This window comes from Augochlora pura, chromosome 6 (genome assembly GCF_028453695.1).
Source record: "Augochlora pura isolate Apur16 chromosome 6, APUR_v2.2.1, whole genome shotgun sequence".
Taxonomy (NCBI): Eukaryota; Metazoa; Arthropoda; class Insecta; order Hymenoptera; family Halictidae; genus Augochlora; species Augochlora pura.
The window spans coordinates 6,781,242-6,807,573 of record NC_135777.1 but is presented as its reverse complement, the minus strand read 5'-3'; the positions used below and the strand labels follow the sequence as shown (position 1 = coordinate 6,807,573).

The following is a 26,332-nucleotide window of genomic DNA, read 5'->3' as shown; positions in this document are numbered from 1 at the left end:
TTAAGATAGAACGAACATAAGATAAAATAAAAGAACAGAAGCATGACATCTTTAAATAATAAAAATATTCAAACTATTAAGAGAAGAGATAGTCGACTCTCGTTTCTTGTAATTTCTGCAGAAAGTTCCGCGGACTATTTATTAGCTTGTCAATGTGCGCCACGATTCTTCCGTGTTTCCTTATATCCTTGATTGTACGCGTTAATGTCATAAGATCTATTGTATAAAACTTTTATATAGTGCAGTCGATAAGCTTTATTTCCGTCGTTCTCCGAGTCTATGTCCTCGGCAACCCCTAAGCGATGAGACACGGTAATCGATATTCTTCGCGAATATGCGAAACTCGATACTCGTTGCGTGTTCGAGATATAGTAAAAAGTGTTAGAACTCTGCACTATTGCCTATATTTTGTTAGTCGCAAACGTTCATTTCAATCTCTTCTACATTTGTTGGAGTTAAATATTGGTAATGATTACCGTCCATCGATAAAATATGTTAATAATGTTATACCTGAAATGTACTCACAATATACTTCTACTTCGAAGAGAATCCAATAACCAGCAGTTTATAGCATCTTTAATAGCTGTTCTCGTCCTACATTTACTCTGGCAATAAATCTGAAACACAAATTATTTTCCATAGTGAATTTGTCGATTATTACCGTTTTCTGGTTACTATTAGAGTTCAATGATTATTGAAATATTGAATATTGAAATATCGAATATTGAAATATTAAATATTGAAATATTGAAATATTGAAATATTGAAATATTGAAATATTGAAATATTAAATATTGAAATATTGAAATATTGAAATATCGAAATATTGAAATACATTACACGCGATAAAAACGCACAATATTTTGCAAATAAGCTTCAACAATTTTGGAAAGAGGGCATAATGAGGCTTCCTGAGAGATGGGAGAAGGTTATAGAACAGAACGGTTCATATATAACATAATAAATCCTGAACAAATATCGTGTATTCATTTCGCATGAAAAAAAGGGAAGAAACATATGGGACATCCTAATACATAGGGATGGGGGCCGATGCGGCGTAACACCGCGTTCTTTCGACTTTACGCGACCGATGCGACGGCACGCCGCGGAAACACGGGGCGTTCGCGCGACCATAGCACTCGGAGCACGGAGAGGGTAATAAGAGAGGGAGGAAAGTAGACGAGAGAGACCAAGAGGGGGGATTGGCAGTGCGACAAACGGAACGCTGGAAATAGCCACCTGAGGGGTAGAGACTCCGAGTTATAGTTAGCTTCTCTTATAGTTAGCCGCTGACTAGTTCTCCGCAGAATGCGAAATGGGTCTCTCTCTCTCTCTCTTTCTCTCTCTCTCTCTCTTTCTTGTCGCTTTCTCCGCGACTTTTTTCCCTCGAAACCTTTCCGGCAAACGCTTTTGTATCTCTTATCGAATTTACAGACGTATTCTCGCGTCTGTCGTTTTGCTTTCTGACGCGTCTTCTTCGCTCTTCCGAACCTTAATCGTTCGTCCTTACCGCATCGGTCCGCGGGTACCCTTTCCGTTTTCGAGCTGGTTATTTTGTGCCTACGCGTTATTTCTGCACGGCGAGTCTACTGCATCGGGATCGTAGACGGTCCTCGAGCATGTCTTGGCCCAGACTCCGTGGACGTCGAGCGACGGAATTTTCAGAAAAAGAAGAGGCAGCACCGTTGCTCGGGGTCGGGAATGAATTCCGGGCGGCACGCACGGAACGGTATGGGATTTATGCAGGATCGAGGGGGGGTTGTAGCGAAACGAGCTGTTATGACTAATCGATGAAACGCTACTGAGACTAAATTCGTCGAAACGACAGCCCCCAGATTCTTTGTTTTGGCATTAAACCGGGGCATTACCGCTATCTCATAAAATTATCGATCTTAAACGATTGATTGTTAAGATATCTCGATAGGAAAATGAAGTATCGGTTCGGAAAACATTCCCGGATTATCTATGGAGATTTCGCTGAGTTCTCTCAATCTTCCCTTTCGTGACCCCTCAATTTTTACGTTTATAAAAAATTCTTAAACATCGCATCATTACCCAACAATCAAACAGTCAAAGATAGTTATATAATTTTGAGTAACTTGTCAGCGTGTTTTTTATTTTTCAAACTGCTCATGTTCGCGTTATGTTCACAGTTTCTCATTCACGTCGAACGATCAGAAAAGATAATCGGCCGGCCAACCAAGAGGCAGTTTTCCCGCGCGTGACTTCCGCCGGATTCGTGTCGACAACGCTTCCATCAATAAGTAGACAGACAGTGCATCCATCGACGTTTCTCAGACGAGTCGGCATTAACTATACAATTCGCGTGCGCGCGCTCGACAGTGAACGCATTCTGTATACGGGCGTAAGTATGTTACACCAATATTTAGATCGATTTCTTGAAATCGAATGCCAACTTGTTTTAAAAAAGATAGGGGAAAGCCGGGTAGCGCGCCCGGCGCAGCGAAGAAAGTCGACTACGCGAGGTGGTACATTGGCAAAGAGTCTAGCGCATAGGCGTAGAAGTCTTGACGAACGAAATGAGTCAGTCGCAGGCTTCAACTACTGTAAAATTGAATAAAATTAATTACATCAGATTATACAATATTTAGTAGAGAAGCGTTCGCTCGTAGTAATTAAATAAAACCATATAAACAACTGCTGCGAACAGTTGATTATTATTGCAACTTGCAAACAACTATTAATGAACCAGTGCACGACCACTCGAGTGCAAAGGGTTAAAAAGTCTAATCCGCATCTCTAATTACGCGGCCCTTCCGACAAGACTTTTACGACGGAGAAAGTTCTTCCGCGCGCGCGAAGTAACAAATATAACGTACGAGCGGCTGTTCGCGACAAAATAATTAACCCGGGAAAGGCGGTCGCGTCAATTCCATAAATCCTCCCCTGAAAGGATACGGAATCGTGACTCGCATCGGATCCCCCTCCCCGCTGCCCGTCCGCGGCCAACGCCAAATTATAAATAGATTGAACTATCCCATTAATCACCGTCAATAGAGCCGTAAATTTCGCGCGGTTAACTGTTCTCACTTTACCATCTTGCTCGCGCGGAGCTGCGCGAAGCGTTGCGAAGCGTTGCGAAGCGGCGCCGGGAAAAATTGTCCGCTAGCGCGAGGGTTTGCTAGTTTGCAATCATCCACGATTTCAGGATGCGACTTCGCGCGGCGGCGGTCACGGCGGCGTCAACAATCTCAGAGATTGGACGCCGGATAGTCCGAGCCGTGTTAAATGGTCGCCGCATCTATCTAGATCTCCGAAGTGCCTATTTCTGGTAAGGGGAACCCTAGCGAAGAGTCCCGGCGAAAAAAATCGCGGAGAGCCCCGGCGATCAACGTATTCTTACGTTGCCCGGGACAAAACCCGCGTGGCATTCCTGTTAGACGAGTTATCTCCTTCGTGTATTATGTTTCAACGTTATTTATTGGTACAGGATCGTTCGCGTCTTTGTCGCGTTCATCCTCTCCCTTCGTCACAGTCTTGTATTAATATTCAATTTATCCTCTTCCCTTATGTACATTACGTTCTAGCCTTAATGGCTTCCATGTTAGGTAATTATTTATGGCAAATAGTTAACCCCCTCCCGACCGCCGTTTCTCTCCTCGCGAAATGCGTTCTAGTTCCATTAATTGAATACCGATACCCTCGCGCACGACGGCGTTGCAATTACAACCGGACGAGGCGTGCATATTTATCGGATTCGATTTTAGCGAAACGCGCTCTGGTCGGCTTGTTGCTGCGTATTCTGGTGCTGGTTTCTTGTTATATATCGTCGCGAAATATCTATAATACTAGTTTTTAGCGAATGAGTTTTATAATTATAGCTTTTACTTAGAGTATTTTTTATTGAGATAAAATCGAATCTTCACGAAGGTAAAAATTTTCGTCGCGTGCCCGACTCGTCAAAGTATAGAAAGGGGTTTTACCCTTTGCACTCGAAGACATTTTATCTAAAAAATATGAAATAATTCTTCTGGCTCATGGTATTTCTATTCTGTACAATAAAGTGCACCTTTACGCTTACGAAATTGATTCTTGCGATTTATAGCAACAATTTCACTATTCAAACATTTTTTTAAATCTCAACTATATTTAAAATATATAAATAAATCTCAACTAATTATAAAAATTATTATCGAACGCAATAGAATAATTTTAGTGGTGCCTCGGAGTCGCCATTCGAGTGCAAAGGTTTAATAACACGGGGAGTCGCGACCGCGCGCGATCGGCTCCTTGCACCTACACGCTCGAGACACGCCGCATAAACGAACGGCGGTTGCTTATAGCTACTGGATACGAAGATCACCGCGAAGGTAATCCTGATCGTGCGCCTCTCGAAAGATTCCCCCCTCCCTCCGGCTAGATTTCTGCCCGCCTTATTTCCTTTTATTCCCTTTCCTTCTCTTTTCGTTTCTCAACTCTTTTCGTTTCTCTTCTCTTCTTCCCTTTTCTCTTCCTCTCGTTTCCTTCCCTTTTCCTTCGCTCTCGCTCTACCCAACGCCCCGGACCCGTGCCCGCAACACCAGGCGCGGCCTCCTCGATTTTTACGAGACGGCGCACACAGCGCCACCGACAATCAACGACGTAATTGTCCGATAAAAAAATTCGCTCGAATCTGATTTGTGGTAGCATTCCTCGGTCAATTTTCGTTCGATGCGATTTAGAAAATGAAGAAGAAACTCGTTGTACCGGTTTCAACTGCTGATTTAATAGATACAGAGCGACGAGGAGATCCAGGCTTCTTCGGTGTATGTATATATATGGCGAGCATCCGCTTGCTTCGACTCGGTTTTCGGTGTTGGGATTCAAATTGTACGGCCGTAAGGCGAGGGCCACGGTTACCAACATTATATTGTTATACAGGGTGTTCCAAAAGTCACTCATAACCGATTCCTGAAGTAGTTTAACACTTTGCACACGAACGGTGACTCTCAAGCACCACTAATATTGTTCTTTCGCCTTTCAAAATCATTTTTATAGCAACAATGTTTAATTTTAGAAAAATTGTTAACTGTTAGTATGAATCACGAGAATAAATTTCGTATATATATATATAAAATACAAAATGAAAATACTGTAAGACATTATTTTAGATTTAGAGCTAGAATGGCCTCGAGTGCAAAGGGTTAAAGCAACTTTTTCCTTAGCGAAAATGCGTTTAACATTAGCATCCGTTTAAGTAAACTAATTAGTTTAATCTACTAGCATTTCTGATTCTATTTCAATGTGTATCATCGACAGTACGAAAAAACTTAACGCCGAGCATAAAATGTTACCCAAACCGAGTGAGAAATTATTCATACTAAATTCATAGATTCACACTAAATCCGCAGGTGTCCGCTTTTGAAGAGAAGTACACAAGTCAAAATGTAAAATTCTAAATTTCCTTTCCAAAACACCAAATTCCAAGAACGCTGAAATTCGGGGCGACAGATATTCCAATTTCGGGACCAAACGCGATGCAAATCTGCTTTTCGGCCTCCGAAAAAACGCCAGAAAAAGGATCAACTTTTTCTCCCTGAAAAAGTTAATTTCACGGCCGTGTGTGTGTGTGCGCGTGTCACTTTATGCTCCTTCTTCCCGCGTCACGGCCTCCGTCGTGGTTCAGCCGCGGGTCGTTCTATTCGCTAAAGGAGGGCAGAGGAAGCAACCGATTAAGTTTTTGTTCCCCTCCGGAGAATTAGAGACCGAGAAGCCCGATGAGAAGGACCGAGGGATGCTGGAAGGTGCACGGAAGATGAACGGAGAAGGAGGACTGCTGGATAGGAAAGAAGGAGACCTGGATAGGAAAGAAGGAGACCTGGATAGGAAAGAAGGAGAACTGCTGCATAGGAAAGAAGGAGAACTGGATAGAGGAAAGAATGAGCTCTCCGGGCCCCGTCGAATGAACCAATTCGTGCACCTGTTCGACTCCGACGGCCGACTCTTGCCGGCTCGATTCCATATAAACGTTAACTAGCGTGGTTGTCACGGAACCCAGACGGGAATTATCAGGCTTCGACCGGCCCCCGAAGCCTTTGTTCTTCTTTTCCTGCCGACTAGTTGGATCCGATCTTCTTCCCTTCCTCGATCGATCCTACGCAATTCATTACAGGGGGAACTGCGTTAATCGTCCCGCAGACTGGCGGCCGCTACGGGATAATGGTCGCAACACGCTCTAATCATTTCCGTCAACGCGGTGGATAGACTCTTATTGTTTCATTATTATTATTATTTTTATTATTATTATTATTACTATTATTATTATTATTATATTATTATTACTATTATTATTATTATTATATTATTATTACTATTATTATTATTATTATATTATTATTACGTTTATTAGCACGGTTTTATGACACAGTCTAGAGTAAAAGCGAACAACTATTAATAGTTTTTGCTGTCGAAAATTATCGCATGTTTTTCATATCTTCCAATATATATCCAATTCTATTGAATTTTTAAATATTTCTATCTCACTTCGATAACATATTTATTTAAACTTTGTTTCATTAATACCTTGATGAAAATTGAGACAGTCCTTGGAGCGTTCGATATCAGCAATTATCAAATCGCTTACAAAATCGAAAACAAAACGATCGTACCGTGACATAGATAACTTAAACGATATCAACGAGAAAGTTCACGAAAATTTGCGAAAACTGTTTCGGCACTAAATTAACGTCGGCAAAAGTTACTATCGCTGTACATTTGTTGCTACTCGTGTATCGCGATACCACGAATGTCTCTCTCGATACCATGGAATATGATTTACCGCGACGCGCAGTGTTTAACATACGCGAAATTATATATTCGAATGTTTGCGTACGTTTGTCAGTAATTAATCTCGGGACGATGGTAGTCGTGGAGGGGGGGGACAGTAATCGATTCACCCTTTTAAATCGTTCCGACGTGGAACATACGCTTTAGCCTCCGCGAGGCAGCGAAGCTGTATTTTCGCTGAATGAACATTTCTATGCGGCCTTTTATCAGACATTAGACAGATTACGTGTTTCGATAAATCATTCGTTTCCGCTCGAAACCAGCGCGCGCGCGCGCGCCGATAGGGACAGTCTCTTTCCTCTTACGGGACTGTGCCGTGCGTATCAGGATAATACCATAGACTCGGTTGTATCGTTTCTCTCTTCCTTCTAGCGTGGCGTTCGCGATGTCGTCGAAAAGATAGAAATTCCGCCTCGTTGTTGTTGCACGAACGAAAGCATATTACGAATCCTACGCTGTGAATGAAGGAAATGTAATTCCTTGTTCAGCAAAGCCAACTGTATATATATAGTTATCAACAACTATAACGATATCGAATTGCAGACAAAATTGAGCGAACAGGTGGAAAGGAAATATATCATTGAAATTCAAACGAATTCATATGTCTCTTTGTATAATCAAAATTATATAAACGATAACCAAAATACTATTGCCAATTAAAAATAGGTTGCAATTATTCAAAGTTATTTATATCAACAATATTATAGAAATGTCCTATATATCTTCTTAATATTTTAATAATAAAAACTTGCATTTCTTAGCGCGCGTTCTTAAGAATTTTGCGACTGTTGTTTTTCATAAAATTTCTATCAGTTTAAAATTATTCTATAAATGGAATATTTTATATTATATGAAAATATAAAGAATGTTGCCGCCTTCTGGCTGAGATAACGGACTAGATTAGTAGCGCGTGACTTACGGTGCAATGCTCGACTAAACATTTATGATACGGAAGCAATTTCTTCTCCGTTTTTGGGATTAACGACGTTTCGAATAGATTCGTATTATATTTTTACTATGTTTATGCATTCTGTCCATAAGCGAAATAAAAACGCACCTAGATGAATATTTTGCAAATAAGCTTCAACAATTTTGGAAGGAGGACATAACGAGGAGGCTTCCTGAGAGATGGAAGAAGGATTATAAAACAGAACGGTTCATATATAACATAATAAATCCACAACAAATATCGTGTATTCATGGAGAAGATCTACCAAACGGGTTGGTTCGCTGTGAATGCGATAGTAGAATCGTTTTTTACCACTATTTTTAGCAAAGGCAACAAGAAATGTTATATATTTTTTATTAAACATATATTTCAAGATTTTAGGTACTACAAAGTTTGAGGTTATGTCAAGCTTTTAGGTAGTTTAAGGTACTTCATATATGGCATAATAAAACCACAATAAAATGTCGTGTATTCGTTTCGCATGAAAAAAGGGAGAAACTTATGGGACACCCTAATTTTTCGACGGAACGGTTGAACGTACGTTACGGAACCGAGGTGAATTTAATCGAAGCGAAACTTTAATTAGGACGTCAGAATGATGACCTACTGTCGGGCGTCGTATTGGTCCGCCCGTATCGCTTCTATCTCGACAGCGGCGCGCAGCGATGCCGTAATACAGGTGGAAAACCTTGATGCGTTCCGACGACGCGATAAATCACGAACTGTATCTACGAGAGGCACGAAGACGCCGTATTCTGCATTGCCGCGTCCGCGTCTTAGAAAGAAGAGGAGATGACCGAGGAGAAGAGATATGCAATTCCGTTTGTATAATTCCGCGGAGGACGAAAGGAGAAGATCGAAAGTCGGGGATCATAACGGGCTCGATGAACGAAGACAAGCATAGACTTTCATCGGTTCAGGAAGTCATTTATTCACGGAACGTGAACAGTTGCTCTGCTACAACTTCTCCCGAGCATGCGTCATCGAAGATTTTACCGAAGTATGCTGAAAACTGGCCGTCCCGACGAGTCGACGAATATTTCTGACATAATCTAAAATAACATAATAATATTTCTGACATAATCTAAAATAACCTAATAATATTCCTAGCATAGTCTCAAATAACCTAACAATATTCCTAGCATAGTCTCAAATAACCTAATAATATTCCTAGCATAGTCTCAAATAACCTAATAATATTCCCAACATAACCTAAAAGCGATGAAACAACAGGAATTTAAATTCCTATTATTGAAGGTAGAGGAGTCTTCCATCAATCATTCGAGTCGACGTTAAAAACAGCTCCACAAAATACGTGGAACGAAATTATAATAATTAAGCGGGCGACAATCATTAATAATTTTCGAAAATATATTTGAAGTGGAAGAAGCTACCAAATACGACGTTTATGGAAAACAGTTAACTGATTTGTCGAATAGCTGATGGACGCACCAATTTATTCCATAACCCCAGCCAACGATTGAGTTGTAATACTCCATTCACCATATTTCATGGATGAAGGATTAGGGTCGATTTTAGAGCAATATACTTCCAACGAAAAAAAAAAAAATGTTAATGCAGAAATGGAAGGAAGGAAGCGGGATGAACTCGTCGAAGTCATCAACCGGCCAGGCTCCGTCCTCCCGGGACCATGAATGTATGTATGAGGATCGGACGAGCGATGATGCCCGGAGAATTCGAAAATTATAATTTTCTACCCGGGGGTTATAGAAAGTGGAGGCAGAGCGAAGGAGGGTGCGATTGGTGCCGAGTACTTAACGACGGAAACGATGTAATCATAGCGAGAATAAGAGCGACTGCTTCCTCCAGGTATCGAGAGTCACCGTTGCCGGAGCTTTATTACTTTGCTCAAGCGGAGAATGTAACACGGCCGTTTGGCTTTGGCGACTGCGAACACCACTTTGCTGTCGCGGTCTAGCTGGAACTGGAATTTCCTTTCGAAGTTAACGCGAAACTTTGAATCTTTTACGTTTTGCACACGACGCGACGCGACGTTTCCACAGCATATGTTTACACTTGACGCTACACATATACAGGCAGTCCCAGAAGTATTCGTACCCTTATTGCTTATAAGAGAAATCTGTTGAAACCAAAGGACGCGTGTAAAATGTTGCAATAAACTTTTTATTGTCTTATTTAATATTTATATAATATTTATTTAATAGTTATTTATATAATATAATAGTTATATATTTTTCATTTTTTCCATAAATGCATAAAATCTACGCTCGTTTCCACCAATTAAAACCTAAAACCTGAATTCTATTCTATCACGCTCTTATATGTACATTATATTAACTATTTATTGCGAAGGCGCAATGTTTTTGTCAACGATTCAGTTACGTCGGAGTTTCTCTCGAAAACGCAGGTTACAAAAGCGAGATACCACAGTCTTCCATGTAAAAGTATGCCAAGGATAAGGCACAGGCATTATTCAACGCAAAAAACCTATGGTTGTTTAGATATAAAAGTCCTTTCCATTCGAAGCGGAGCATATTAGCATGCAATTAGGAGCAACGAAGGATTGGATACCATACACCTGTCTGTCCTGCCGCCGCCGCCGCCGCCACGGCCCTCTTATCCTTTCCTGGCAGCTAGGAAAAGGATTACCGACACACTCGATCACCCATCGAACGCGAAACGCATTCCGTCGCGCCGCGGTTAACGTTACAGTATCTATAATCCGATCGCAATGTTTGAGCAGCCAACAGAAATTAAAATGATCTGATTTTTAACCCTCTGCACTCGAGTGGTGACTCCGAGGCACCACTAAAATTGTTACAGCACGTTTCAATATAATCTTTATATTATGAAAAATTAGATTTCAAAAATTATTTAAAGTATAACTGTTGTCGCACGAGTTACAAGATTAAATTTTATATGCATAATTAAAATTACCATTTTAGTAAAAATCGTGTTAATTAAGATTAGCTCCGTGACTACGTGAGATACTTTTTCATTCGTCCGTGACTACGGAGTTGCCAAACCGAATCTTCTTTAAAAGGAACAAATATAGCGTCGGTGTTCTACTTTTATGACACGTTACTGTATATCAGCTGCTTGCAATTATTTCGATTTGATGGAGAAATAGTTTTACTCGAAATCTACTTTGAGACGCCTGTGTGCTTGGGTATAGTGCGTGTCGTGTGCATCGGAGGTGAATAATGCAATGAAAATAACGGCAATTGAATCGTGGAATCATTTCTATAAAGATTTGGAGGATACTGCTACATTGTTCATAAGAAGCTAATAAATTCTAATTAGTTTGGCACTTACGGCAGCTTCGTTTTTATCGAAGTAACAGCAATCATAGGGAAGAAGTATCTGCAACAGAAATTATAGTAAAATTAGCACGTAGAATTAAAGCACGGCGTGGAAGAGAATTAATATACAGTGTGGTCTTATGCATCAAATACCACCATTGACAAATAATTGTCAATAATAAGTTCAATAATTGTCAATAATAATTGCAATAATTGTCAATAATAATTGCAATAATTGTCAATAATAATTTCAATGGTTTCACTCCAAAGTTATCATGAATTTATTCGAATTCATCGTACTCGGTTTGTTCCGAACGCGAGACGCGATACCGAAACGGCGCGATGTACAGTGTGCGATCGGTAGCCGTGAATATATTAGTTCAACTCGGCGGCGATTATTTATACCGAGTCACTATGCATCACTATCCACGGCTATTTATTAAAACACAGCGCACGGGATGTAGTTACGGGATATTCAATATCTGCCGAGAGCCAGTTTCCTTAATCTTGCGGAGCTGGCTGAAGCCTCGGCGAAGCGATTTTGTGATAGCGAGAGACCGGAAATGAGCCTCGCGCGAACAAAAGGAACAAATCTTCGATCGATGGATCGAAGAATTGTTCGGATACACGTAGTTACGCGTGAATCTCTATACTTATGAGCATGCAAATTTCCTCTCCAATATCGACACGATTAAACGCACCCTTAAGTATTAAAAGAATTGAATATTTTTACTCTTAAAAATTAAATTTTTCTTATATAATTCTATGCAAAAATTAAGATTGGTTTTTCTCGAAATAATTTTTAGCTATATAACGTTATATTAATGTCGTTTCGTTTAGATATTTCTGAAACGATTATTTAATATCTGTTAGAATTTGTACGCGTATTGTTTGAATCAAATGGCAATTTTAAAGAACTCTGTCATTTTTCAGATTACCTGATATTACTACATCAATGTTACGTAAACTATTTACAGAAACATATTATTGTTCAAGTTCTAATATATAATTTATGCATGAAAATGTTCTGAATGCAAAGACTAAAAACGTTCTAAAATGCATACCTTTCGGTAATAATGCATACTTTTTTAATTTTTTCCGAATTACCTTCTCATTCGTTATTTAATTAAAATGGATACAACAATAATATGAACAGTTTCTACGACATTTTTCCATGTTCTCGGGGTAAATGCCTGACCATGGACGCGATAGACCAGGGCTTCTTAAACTATGGGTCGCGACCCCAAATGGGGTCGCGTAGCAAAATTCTGCGGACGAGAGAGATTTTAATGTCAAATATAATTAAATATAATTAAATCTAAAACTATATATTTTCATATGTATATGTATTTGTATATTGTTGCCTAATAAATAAATCATCAAAAAATATTAATTTATTTTTCTTTTATATTTGTATGGGGTCGTCAAGAAACTCGCAATCATAAATGGGGTCGTGAATGACAAAAGTTTAAGAAGCCCTGCGATAGACGATAGAGGAAGAGGCCGTGTAAACGCGGGAACAGTTCTACAGCGCGTCCGCGCTCAGGAAAACCGGAGGCGTTGCGCGCATAAATCACGATTACGTTTCCCCGTGGTCGGCCGCGATCTCTTTCGTCAAATAACCTGTTGCACTTGTTGACCAACGGGGAACGAGATAACCCAGAGGGGTCAACCGGCACGCGCCGGTATTTTCCTTTTTATCGATCCTGGAGCGCCGCGCGCGTGATGCGCCTTCCTCTAATTTACCTGCTGTCAGATAAGACAGCGCGAATCCAGTTTTCCCCGGTTGCTGCTGGCCAGCGAGCGGTTCTCTGCCGCGAGGCTCCCTGCGCGTTCGCCGGTGAGCCACGAACGGGGCGAGAGAGCCACGAGCAGCGAGAGCACAGCGTGCCGCGAGGCAGCGCACGCGGCACGTGCAGCGAATAGAATTCAAATGCGCCGCTAGAGAAATTCCTTCGACCGGCGATCACGATCCCCGCCTCGAAACGCGCTCCGAGCTACGTGCTCTTACTCGGAACACGCCGGGGACACGAATTTCAGGAGCTGCCGCGCGGCTAAGCCGATCTTGCGAGGCTAATTCGATCCTCCGACGATCGCCGATCGACGACTGACCCCATAATTGCTTTTGGAGAGTGGGCCATAGCCGAGCGATCTCCAACTTTTCTGACTTTGATGGACACCGAAGTTATTATAAACTATCCTCCATATCTTATGGATTCCTTCGACCGTCAGAGTCCACCACCACGATTAATTAAACCCTCCGTCAGACAATCGGAAGGAATTTCTTCTAATTGCTTTCAACTATCAGCGCCTGTCCAATTTCGTGGAAGTTTCTATTCTAGTTGCGAGACGTTCGCATCGCTTTCCAATTACATACATCGCAAACGCGATGCATACATTAACCCTTCGACTACTGTTGGCGCATATTGGCGTCCAACACATGTTGGCCACCCGGTACTGTAAACGCCAATACGCGTTCAGATCAAATTTCGCCTGTTTCACCAGTTTATTATTAAATTTGATTGTTAACAAGTCATCCATTTTTAAGAGACGAATTTTGATGCAAGTAATTATTGTAAACCTATCGACCTTGACTTTAAATATTCTTATCGGCTATGATGTATAATAAACTTTGTGTATCAAATAGTTTATACCTATTAATGAATAATTAAATAAACGAACCTAGTTGTCGCATACATGGTGGATATTTGTGGTCGCAGCAAAAACAAAGATGTATTCTAAATGAAATGAAAAATTTCTACGAACTCTTAGCGATCGCAACTCGTTCCTCTCACCAGGAAGAAGAGCGTCGCCGTCGCGTCGGCGAGTTATGGGGCGGGATGAATGAAGATCCCCCGGTGAAACGTAACCGAGCGTCCACGACAGTCGAGTTACTATCGCGGCCACGTGGGCGTCTTCCTTTTCCCCAATCTCTTTTCTCCTATCTTTAGTAACTTCCATTTGGTTCCGCGGTGTATCCACGAAGCCGTGTACACACCGCCGCCGCGTCGACTCGCGAACCTTTTTCACCGCCGGTCCGAAATGCCCGGCTGAATTTTATTCAGCGACGCGTTCCCCCGGTTAAACGACGCTCGGGATATTTATTAGACAGGGGGCCGCGTCGGATCGGACATGCGGGCGAGTCGGGAATAGAATCTAAAAAGCCGCGTCAGGTCGCGAGCGTTATTCAAATTTCATGATAACGGAGGATTTCGCGACATCTTCCTCGAGACGATTCACGTTGTTTATCGGCGCTTCGAGGCTCCATCTTTTGCAACAATGCGCGCGCGTACAACCGGCGATGCGTTCTGTTTTTTCGCGAGACGAATTTTCGAGCTCGCGGATTCGTGAATGGAATAAATGGTGCGGTTAAAAAAAAAATTTAATATTAAATTTTACAGAATGATAAAACGAACGCTTTTTAAAGTTTTAACAAAATTGTTCAACTTAATATTTTCGCTTTTTTTTGCTATATGATATGTAGGAGAGAATTGTCACGAATAGGACATTTTTAAGACAAGGGTGTTTTTACTATAAAAATGCGTAGCGTCCTCCTGTGTTTAACCCTTTGCACTCGGAGCTATTTTAACTGTAAATTTGAAATAATTCTTCTGGCTCGTGGTATTTCCATTCTATTTAACAGAATCAATTTTGATGCATACAAAATTGATTCGTGCGACTCCTACCAACAGTTTTACTACTTGCCAATTTTTCAAATCTAAACCTTATTGTTGCAAAAGTTGTTTTGGAATCAAATGGAATAATTGCGCAAAAATACGCGGAGTACATCAAAGCGATTAATCGACGGCTTAGATTGTCGGAATGTTTCCTTCAAGGTTGGCTAACTTCGCTCGATCGCACGAAAATTCATAAAATATTTGATTACGCTTCGTGCTTTCCTACCTCACCTCCCCCCCTCCCACAAGTTACGAGATTTCACGCATGAGTTTAATCGCCTCGAATTACACGATTTCACGGTCGATTAGCTGCCATTCTTCCCCAACCCGAAGTTTGTACTCGCGGCACGTCGTATTCCAGTCTTGGAAGTGATCCTCACGAGATTTCTGCATCGCGGGCGTGCTACGCGGCAACACGGTTCGCTTCGTAGTTTGGGACAAGAGTTCCCGAACTAGTTTCAAACTTTGGGTACCGTAGACGTTTTCGGGAAACGTGCGCGTATAGGTATTATATCTTAGAAATTACAGTTATTATTGCGGACGAACTGGAATTTCCACGTTGGTCAACTTTCGTCGCATCTTAACCCTTTGGCTACGACAGAGTCACCACGTCCGCTGGGTAAAGCGAAGCTTTTCGTTCGACACGCATTTCTCATTAAAATTCAGTATTTTTAATATTAAGATATTACAATATTAAAATATTACAATATTAAAATATTACAATATTACAATATTAAAATATTACAATATTAAAATATTACAATATTAAAATATTAAAAATACTGAATTCTATTACAGTAAACCAATATTACTTAAAGTGAACATTAATTTTAAGCTTTCTTTACAATATTTAACACGTTGAGTGCTACGCCGATTTTGCTATACTTTTCGCTCAGGCGAAGGCTTAATACTGATAAATTTATATTGATATTAAAAAATCCATATTTCCTTAAAATATATAAACCAATAAACTAAAAAGATGTCATTATATGACACAGTCCTTAGAATCCATATCGTCGAAACGAAAGGTCGATTGTCAGTCCCTAGGTACTGACGCCGCCTGAACGGAAAGTTCACTGTCAGTCCCTGGGGACTGACGTAGCACTAAACGCGTTAAACCACATCAAACGAGTTTCGAATACACGCGAATCTTTCGGTTGGCACTGAAATGGTTAAAAGGGTGTTTCGATTTATTTCGATGATTTTATAAATTCTGCATAGAAAACGGAAGGGAGGCCGCGAAGCCTAGAAGTTGCATTCACTTCCGTCAGATGGTTAATTCGCGAAACGAGCGTGTGCATACGCAGAAGTGAGTTTTTGTTCTGGGGAGTCGTTCCAAGGCCTCGGGGAAATGAAATCCGTTCGGACCGGTGGACAATGATGCGGAGAGAAGAGGCAACCATCGCGGAGACTCTCCATTATGGCAATCGCGGCGCTAAAAGACCATCCACGCGTGTGTCTTTTCTAGTTTTTCCTCGAGAAAATAGTTTCCTACCGTCCATCGAATGGATGATGCAGCGCGTTCCGCACGGCGGCCGCACAAAAGATTCCACCTGGTCCGCGGTGATTCGACTGATTCTGCGTTTCTGCGAGTCGGAATCCCACCCATTGTGACGATAATCCAACGGGGTTTCAGGATGTGTACTGATAAAACAGACTAATCAAGACGCGTATTGCGTACACATCGCAGCGATGCTCACGGCGAGTATTGTGTACAATGTATTAAGTTATTAACTATGAAATGCATAGATTATACAATACAGTATAATTGTAGAGTAACGTTGAATCATACTTAATAACCTAATATAATATAATATAATATTATATTAATAGTTACTGTATTGTAAATAATGAAATAATTGCTATATATTAAAGCTCCACGAATTACTTTCGCATTTAATTCTTGCACCGTGATAGCCTAAGTTTCATCTATCAGTAACATCAATTTTTGCTTGTGTGGATCACTCATACTTAGACATCATTTGCTTCATTATGGACATAATTATAGTACTCAAATAAGTAATCAGTCTCTCGATTATTCTTGCGTTATTCAAATTTGCTGAAATATACCCTATTCATCTTCAATCAAGTTTTGAGAAGAAACTGCAAGAATTTGGTAAAATCTGATAATTAACAAATTCGAAAAGGATGGAGAAACAAGAGATGAAATTGTTATTTAGTAGAAATATTAAGTAGAAATTAACCGTTCCATTATCAGAATATTCGCGTTTCCCTAATTACCATGGATAATCGAGGTTCTACGGTATCCACAATAAAATAATACCAGCCGGGAAGCAACGATAACATAATCCAGGCCATAGAGAGTTAAAGAGACGTACGGTCCAGCACGTGCAGATTACAAGCCGTGTTGCCCTGGTAAAAAAAAAATTGGCTGCATCTAATCTTTACGCCGGTACTAATAATCAATTTCAACATTCAGCGTTTTCCGTCTCGGATGAAAGCGGATAGAGAAAAAAACAGCAAAAATAAAAACAGCACGAAGGATGATTCCGTTGCGGGGCCGCGCCGCGAACGTATATTTTAGAATCGCTTTAATTTTAATCGAACCACGGGGCCACTATCAATTAAAGTGCATTAAAGCGAAGAGAGTAGCACGAGTATTCCATCCGGAGGGAAGAAGCAGTTCATTCCACTTTGGCTGCCCGTAGCGGCGCGAACGCTGGGTATCGTAGCTTATCGAGGAAAGGACGGCAGAGCTCTCATAGGTTTCAGAAGCCCTCGGGGCCCGGAGGCCATCAGCCTGGAAGCTTAGAATTCGCATCGAGAGGCGCGTCACGTCTCCGAGGGGTTTTCTTCCTTCCCTCTGCGCCACCTCTTCGCCCCCCTCTCCTTTTTCATTTTCTCTCCGTCTCTTTGCCCCTCCCTCCTTCTACCTCGCTCTAGCCATCTCTCTTTCTCTTCTCTCTCTCTCCACCTCTTCTCTCTCTATCTCTCTTTCTCTTCTCTTTCTCCCTCTGTCTTCTTCGACCGCTTTCTTTTCCTCTGCCTTACACTACCGGTCATCGCAGCAGATCCACGAAGGACAAAGTGCCCGCGAAGGGACACGCGCTTGTACGCGTCGGTTTAGAATGAATTTCGTCCGCGTCCGTCGAATTGCATTCCGAAGGGCCCCACCACGTTTCCTGTCTCCGCGTGTCCTCCAAGCAGCCTTGCGCCGCGTGCCTTTCCTTTGTTTTTGTTTTTTTTTCATTATTCGACCACCGATCGGGACGAAGATACAGCGCGCTGATGAGAAGGCCAATCATGCTTGTCAGTTTATCATTCAATTTATCAATCATGCGTCTCGTGGAGTAGCTTCGTTCAATGTTTCAACGCTTCGTCGAACAATAAGTAGGAATGAGGCACCAATAAAATTGTTACGGTACATTTCGAAATAATTTTTATAGTATGAAAAATTAAATTTCAAAAATTATTAAAGGTATAACTGTTATTTTATGAATTTACAAGATACAATTTCATACGCATAAAAAAAATTTTGTCATATAAAATGAAAATGCTGTATGTCAGAAAAATTATATTAGAATTACAGTAAAAATGGCTTCGAGTGCAAAGGGTTAACCTGGCAACCTTTCAACTCTATACAATTCTGTAAAATACGAAGTCTTCCGTATCCTTGTCGTCATCGAATAACAGACATCGAAATTGATACTTCCCGACATGTCTCTTTAGAGATTCATTAATTGATAGGTCGATTGGCTGAATCACCATTGTAACATAACCTGACATAACCTAGCATTAAGAGAGGAATCTCTACAATTTCACTTTCAACATTCAAAGTTCATTCGTGAAAGTATGCGCCGGTGCATTATCTAATTGCCAGGCTAAAAAGAATCGAACGTAAATCGTCCCAGCTAACGGTGGAATGCTTTACTGTTACCGATTATCTCCGTCTTCGGTTCAATTAACCGAACAATCGGCTTAATTAAGATAGCGACTAAGTAATTGCTCAGTTTAAAATAATCGAAGTGAATCTTCATCGTGCGCTAATTTTAAGATTTTAATATTCGTAATTTATTGGCTCGGGTTCCAATCGTGACTATTCTGTAATCTTAGCAGACCTATTTTTAGATTAGATACGTTATATGTAATTATGGTACAGGAAATGGGCCAATGATACAGAAAGACTAGCTTCTACTGATATATAAACATAAGTTAACTCGGAGCAATGACCTCGGGAGAAAAAAAAATGTCAATAATAATATTCCTAGCTTTGAAAAAAAATCAGGTTATGTTAGGTTACGTCGAGACATCTTTTCCTGTCAGCAAACAAAACGGAGATATTCGAATGTAAAGAAACACCTTGCATAAGTTCTAGTTAACTGCAGCAGTGTAACAGTAGTTGTCGCAATAATACAACCAGTATGCGGAAATACTAATTTTCAGCAAAATGACAGACCGTTGAAAAGTAAGCGGTATATAGTATCCGAATGTTTCTTTTTCTCATTGTAGTACACGTGTCACATGTCCATCGAGTTAACATGCATCCTGTTAATTCAATGCACTCGCCGGTGGTAAATATGCACAACTTGTAAGCAGCACGTGTTTACAGTAGCGGAAGCATTTTTACAAGACGACATCATTTTGTATAATATAATCTGTGATTAGTACAACGCGTGGAAGTCGGAATAATTCAAATAACTGGCGTGTATTTGCATCTAATTTGTAACTCATTAAAACGATTAAGGAAACAACCGATAATTCAATTTTCAGTTTTCCGTAAAAATCCGCGTAATATCTCAATTGACCAAACCAATTGCTGCAAAAAAATCAAAATAATGAATGAATTTATTATTTCAAATTGCTATGATTTCAAATAGTTATTTTTTTTTATTTTCATTGCGAATAAAATATGCCAAGGTCTGGTACGAATTTGTGTAGCTTTTATTTTTTGTTATTTTTTAAAAATTCTCACTTCCCGTCATCTGAATGTTAAGAGAAAAAAAAACACCGCGTGTCCATTCTATTACTTATTCAATTCGATAGGTTAGATTTCCGTTGCAATTAAGAAGTTCGAAGTGATAGCGAGCAAAGTGTACGCATGATTCATTGGGTTCGTTCTATGAATACGTTTATGGACACAAAATAGCAGAGGGGGGGAGGTGGGGGGACAAGGCTGCCTGGAGGACACACGTGCAGGAAGTGGCACGCCCTTCGGAATGCAGTTGGACATTGTGAACGGGGCACCGCGCGCAAGCTGGAGAAACAAAAGAAATGCATTCTAATACGTTCGATACGCGCGCGTCGGGTTCTGTGCGGTGTAGCCCTTCGTGCCTCGACTGCGACGACTTTCACGTGAGATATCCTCTTGGCGGAGAATTTTCGATTGAAAGGCCTCGTGGAATACGCACGTGTTCGTCTGTTCCGGGAAGAAAAGTCAATGAACTGGAAACTTTCAATCTTAAATCACAATCGAGGCACTCGATTAAATTGAATCGCCCTGCGCGCTGCAAGTGGACAACCGTCCCGAGAATTTCATGATTGACTCGTTTGGAAAAAATCAGGTTGCTTGCTCGCCGACCGTTTGCATCTTTGTAACTGTCACCTCGACACGTACACGTGGGTATTGCATAGATTTTCTTTTCTTTTCATTCTTCGTTTGTCTGTGAGGTATTTTATCTGTCTTCGTTTATCTATAAGCGGTGCTTTTCCCCGATGAAATATGTAAAAACAAACTTTTCACCTGACATAACCTCACAAACTTTTAGTCCCTAATACATTCGTACGATTCGATGATAATATATTCTCGTCGAAGTAAACGACGATGTTAATCGTTCTTATATTTTTAAGGATTTAAAAAAACAATTTGAAACATATTTAGTGAAATACCATTGAAAAAGTGTGATATACAAGATAAATATTGTTTCTTTCCAAAGTGTTTAGTACTTTGTTACGTTGTTTTAAGGCGTGAATACACTAGCAAAGTAACTTGCGACATGTTCCGAGAGAGCAAATTGCATAAGTATGTACACTCATTTGCAAATATCATTTACATATTGTTCCACTCACTGAAAACACCTGTTGCAAGTGAGTTCCACTTACCGGCACACTAAGTCAGAGACGTTTACGCATGCAACGAGGATCGCGCTCGCAAAAGATTTATTTCAGTAAAGTCGATAATCTATAAAAATATGGGCTCTTTCCTCTTGCTTTTATTGCTCATATTATTATTATTAAAAGTGGTATAAGTTTATCTGAAACTAAAAAATTGCTTATCGTCTTCAACAATTCTAATAATTATCGTTTCATAATAAAAAGCAACAGGTTTACGATATTAAAAATATCACCGGAATCGATTAATTTCTGCCAATATTTTTAAACCGATTCAAACGCAAAAATATCTCGTTATAAAAAAATATATATATAATATATAAATATATAAGTGGACTTATAACACTTTCAAAAGTAACGACTCGCTTGATAAATGTTATTTTCATTCAAGAATAAGTTAAGAAATTGTGCTTGATGAATGTATTGGTTTTCTACAGCAAGATTTTCCGTTATTATCAAAGGAGCAATGCGGAAGATACATCGAAGGGTAAAACCGCTTTTGGACACCGGGAATACGGTAACTCGATGAAGAAGCAACGTAGCGAGCATCCTTTGATCGATGATCGTGTTACCGGACTAACTCTAAACCCACCAGAAATCCGCTCGGGTTTCTCTATGACTGGATTCATACCGAGTCACTCGAGTAACGAGGACACGTTCGCGAAATGAAGACACATGATCCTGGGCAAAAACGTTCGACTTGCGATCTGATGACACTATGGTGAGACGGTTTCTACGGCTCAATTTTTTACCGGCGCTCGCGAGAACCGCCGCAGTTGGAATTCGCTTCTGAGAAATAGTAACTGAATGTTGTTGTACGCGCCCATTTTAAATGCTGAATACAATCGTATCATATACGGTTAGTAAATATAGTAAATATTAAAAAATAGTTATTACTCTTAAAACGTGTTACCAAATATTTCAATTTCTTTTTTAAAAATTCTTTTATTATTCTTCACTATTTCAGCTGCCTGATCGTCGAATCGACGATCGTTCGATCACGTCGTGATCGACGAATGTTCGATCGATGATTCTTCATTCGGACATACATAAATCACTTCGTTGCTTGTAAAGAGCCAAGGTGATATCGGAATTCCATTCGAAAACGAATTTCTCCTGGAAACAGTCGCGAGAGCCGGTAAAGGCCGATTATTTTCCGTCGCTGAAACAAACATGGAAAGTGATCGGAGAAACTTTGAACGAACAACCATTTTCCACATTGCCGGCGGCTAAGCGATCGTGAAATCTAATTTACCGGGACGGAATAATAAAAACAACGAGACACAACTTCGCGTCGAGGTCACGGCGAAAAGAAACCGTAGGTCCGCGAGTATTTTACAGCGGCGAGGGAAGCTGAACCTGGCTCGGTATAAAAACAAGTCGCCACACGAAAATAGCGTATAAACGATAAAATCGTTAAAAGTTTACTATCGTTTCGAAGAACGTGATGCTTCCGTTATTAAAATTTTATATATCGTTTCTCATATCGATCGTTTATTATATTCGCTCGTTGACGGGCGGTTTTAAATATTGTACCGTTATCAGCGATCGAGAGCCTACATTCCGGTTAGTTTCAGAATTACTCATCCACGCGGTAGCGTAGGGTAAAGCTAATGGCTGTGATAATAGAAAAAAAGAAAAGGATAAACTCGAGATGATTGCTGTGCGACCTGATTTATACCTTTCCCTTCTGTAACGCGCGGCATTTGCGATCGCGACCAAATAAAACGCAATCTCTAATAACCACCTTGCGCTAATAACAACCCCATTTTTCTATTATTCTCTTTTTATCTTCGAATACGTTGTATTTGTTCCGGCGCAATTTGATTTCTAGATGCCGCGATATCGATACGTTCCATTCCAGTTCTTCTCCGTTGAAATCGAACAGAGGAGGTTCGCGGACGCTGCGCCGCGATGAGAGTGATATGATAGAAGCGCGGCTGTACGGTGTATTCAAACTAGAGCACGTCGACTAGGAATTCGATGAAAATCTACTAAACGGGTTGGTTCGCTGTGAATGCGATAGTAGAATCGTTTTTTACCACTATTTTTAGCAAAGGCAACAAGAAATGTTATATATTTTTTATTAAACATATATTTCAAGATTTTAGGTACTACAAAGTTTGAGGTTATGTCAAGCTTTTAGGTAGTTTAAGGTACTTTATGTATGGCATAATAAATCCACAACAAATATCGTGTGTTCGTTTCGCACGAAAAAAAGGAAGAAACTTATGAGACACCCTAATATGTACGGGATCGAAATCCGGTGAAGCGTCGCCAATGAACGTTTTCCAGAAACAACTCGAACCGACGTAGTGCGGCCGTTCGTCGCGGAAAGGAGCCGAATGAGTGGATGCATAATGGTGAATCATATCGCTACCGAAGAAACTAGATCATTAAGCCATGCAACCTTGGATTTCTTGCCAAGTTCAGTGCACCGTCCGACCGGCTAGGCTGAATATACCTACCCCGGCACTATTCGCCGGCTCTGTCTCTCCCGTGTCCGTTCTCCCTCCATCTTTCCATCCGCGCGGTACCGGCTTCTCTGTTGCTCCGTTTCACGCGATCAATTCAACTGGTGCTCTCTCCTCTTCCGTTCCCCGGCCACGCACTTACACGCGTGTACAAAGGTGGAGAGAGCGTCTAGGTGCGTGCCTCTATCCCGGCTCTCTCTCTCTCTCTCTCTTTCTCTCTCTCTCTCTCCGGCCGCAACATTTTTCCCCGTCCGTCCGCTCGCCCGCCCGTGTCCACCGCGAACCGAAGGAACAGCCATCTAGGCCTATCCTAGTTTTTGTCTATCCAAGCTGACCGAGGAGAGAGAGAGAGAGAGACCTGGGGAACTGGGCCCGCGCGGTAGCCTGCCACCGGTCATTCAAACCATCTAAGGCCAGTCCCCCTCGGCCTTATACGATCATTTCTCTCGGCGAATAACGCGCGCCACGCGAATCCAAATGCAACCCGGGGAAATAACGACCAAATAGAGCGCGCGCGCGCGGACGGTGGCTCGCGTGTACGTCGGATGAAGAGAGCTAGAGGAAGAGAGTTCAAGGTGAGAAAAAGAACAACCAGAAGAGATCAAAGCCTGAACTCTGGAGGAAATCCGCGGAACGAGAGACGTCGCACCGTACCGCGGCGAGAGGGCAGCGGGCGAGAGGGTGGGGGGAGGATATAAGACCGAGCGATGAGGACGAAGCATAAAGGACAACCGTGATCCGAAACACGCGCGGAGGAAAAAGCGAGGGAAGAGAAAGGTTCTCTCGGCAGACGACGATAACGACGACGGTGTACGCCTCCACTTTCCATCGTAAACATTTCGCGGCTGCTTCTCTAGACGATAGGACGACCGTCTGGATTTTCTAACGCGGGCCCCGTGCTGCGGCCTTCGAGACAGGGAAGCGCGTTCGCCTCGCGGATGCTAACGCCGTACACTTTGCCTGGCCTCTGCCGGCTGGAATTTCGTAGCCTTAATATAGTGCTCGAAGGGAAATAATGCGATGTGACTGAGCTACGTTCACCGTGATTACACTGTTCCCGGGCGTTAAACGCGAGAGACGGGTCTCTTACGATTCTACGATCTTCGCGCAGAGTTTGTATCAATCCAGCGCGATGTAACATATTACTCGACGACGGGGTGTAACCTTCGAATAACCAGTAATTTGTAGTTCGCAATTGGACTTAGTTACAGAAGGTCGCGACATTCTCATGCTTTGTTCGAGCTTGCGTTGCCGCTCGCGAGATTTGCAACTATTTCCCGATGTCTACATATTCATATAAATCGAATATTATTATAACAATATTATACACACGCACACACACATATATATCGTATACTATATAACAATATAAATGTTTATAAGCGCTGGTAGGTAACATCCATGACGGCACCGAGTGCAAATTACTAATTTTTATGATACTAAAAAAAATTCAGTAAAAACAATATAAGGTGATATGGATCCATAATGAAGAATTTTACCGATAATTAAATTCTCATGGTATAAACAATAACACTGCGCCACACAGAAAGCTCAAATGACTTTGCGTAACACTTCGTACGATTCTATATACCATCTCCTAACACAATATTATCGGGGAGCGTAAATCGATATCGATAGTTCCATTCGGACGACATCGCGATATCGGTGAAACCACCGACAGATTGCGCGGAGAAAAAGCTTATGCAGCAGCTCGTGCATAAATAGCTCCTTCATCCGCAACGATAGCGAGCTTCCGAATTATCGCGGAGCTACTCGCGCAGCTTCCTCGAACGTTATCGGCTCCGAACGGTAGCCTCTCTCCTCGTTTCTTATCGACAGCCGATAAGGGCCCGCAGGATTTTTCGTCTCGAGGCTCTCGACGATTTATCGGCGCACTCGCGGTGCGCGCGATCGTTAACGCTATCGCGCGGGCTCGTGGTTTTTCAGCACCATATTTAGAACCGAGGCTCTCGCCGCGGCGCAAGCGTGGTATATACGCGCGCCGCCGTTAAGGGTTCCCCGGGGACGGGAGAGGGAAGAGAAGAGACTTTAATCGTTCCGAAAATTACAGCACAGCCGCCAGCTTACGGGCGCTGTACGTTACGCTCCCCGATTCGCTGTTTGCTCCTTGCTCCCTTTGCTGCACGCGCTGCTACTCTCTCGGTTCGTGGCTCGCAAATCGCGCAGCTCTCCTCGCGTCTCGCGCAACTCGCGCGCGCAGCTCTCCGTGCTCGCGCGACTCCACGGAACCCTCTCGGTGAAACACACGCCGGGAGAAAGAGAATCACGGTCATCGCGAGAGCAGTAACTACACTTTTAGCTGGCCTATACCTGCTATCCCCGCGAATAACTGTTCCCCCCTTTGATATCTATTAGAAAGTTACGCGCCCCTCGCGCCTGCGATATCGGAGTATGAGCACGAGGCACGGCCAAGACTGCGAGAACCTATCTGTGAGTGCAGATGGAACCAAATATCTATATATTATTATAATAAATGTAATTGGGTTGGGGAATAAGTTTGCAGCGTTTTTATATTTTCTTTTATTTTGCGATTTGTATATAATATTGTACAATACATTTGTATATAATATTGTATAATACATTTGTATAATAATATTAATTCGACAGAGCTGTTACTGCTCTACAAAACTGTGCTAATCGTCTTTTTAAATCACTTAACCTCTTAGGCACGACGCGCCACTATAGTGGCTTTCGCGAATGGTTCGTGCTTTACTCGATTGTTTTATTATTTATTAAAGCAAACAATTAAAGTGTAAGTGTGTATATACAATATATTAAGAGAAAATGGTAATTTAGTTACGAAAAACTTCATCTGCGCAAAATCCTGTCGTAATATAATTATAATAATTATAGTTTAATTATATAATAATATTGCAGTTTAATATGTTACCTTCTTCGTCGTGTTCCATGCTATTTTATTTTCTTGTATGCGGCGCGTAAAATAAAATAAAATTGATCAAATAAAGCGAGAAAATGGTGTTTACATAATTATAGGTCACCCTGTATATAATAATATACGGTGTTCCAAAAATGTTCGAATCAAGTACAACAATGAATTCTCGAGGACACTTA

General features: G+C 41.3%; 1 long non-coding RNA gene across 1 annotated transcript in view; it reads right to left on the bottom strand.

The window, feature by feature from the left end:
- Window positions 1-389: 389 nt before the first annotated feature.
- Window positions 390-26,332, bottom strand: part of LOC144471430 (uncharacterized) — a 52,719-nt gene continuing 26,776 nt past the window's right edge. The window contains exons 2-3 of the long non-coding RNA XR_013494277.1: window positions 11,033-11,080; window positions 390-617 (exon numbers count right to left, since the gene is read on the bottom strand). This is a non-coding gene — a long non-coding RNA (uncharacterized LOC144471430). The remainder of the gene's footprint in view (window positions 618-11,032; window positions 11,081-26,332) is intronic.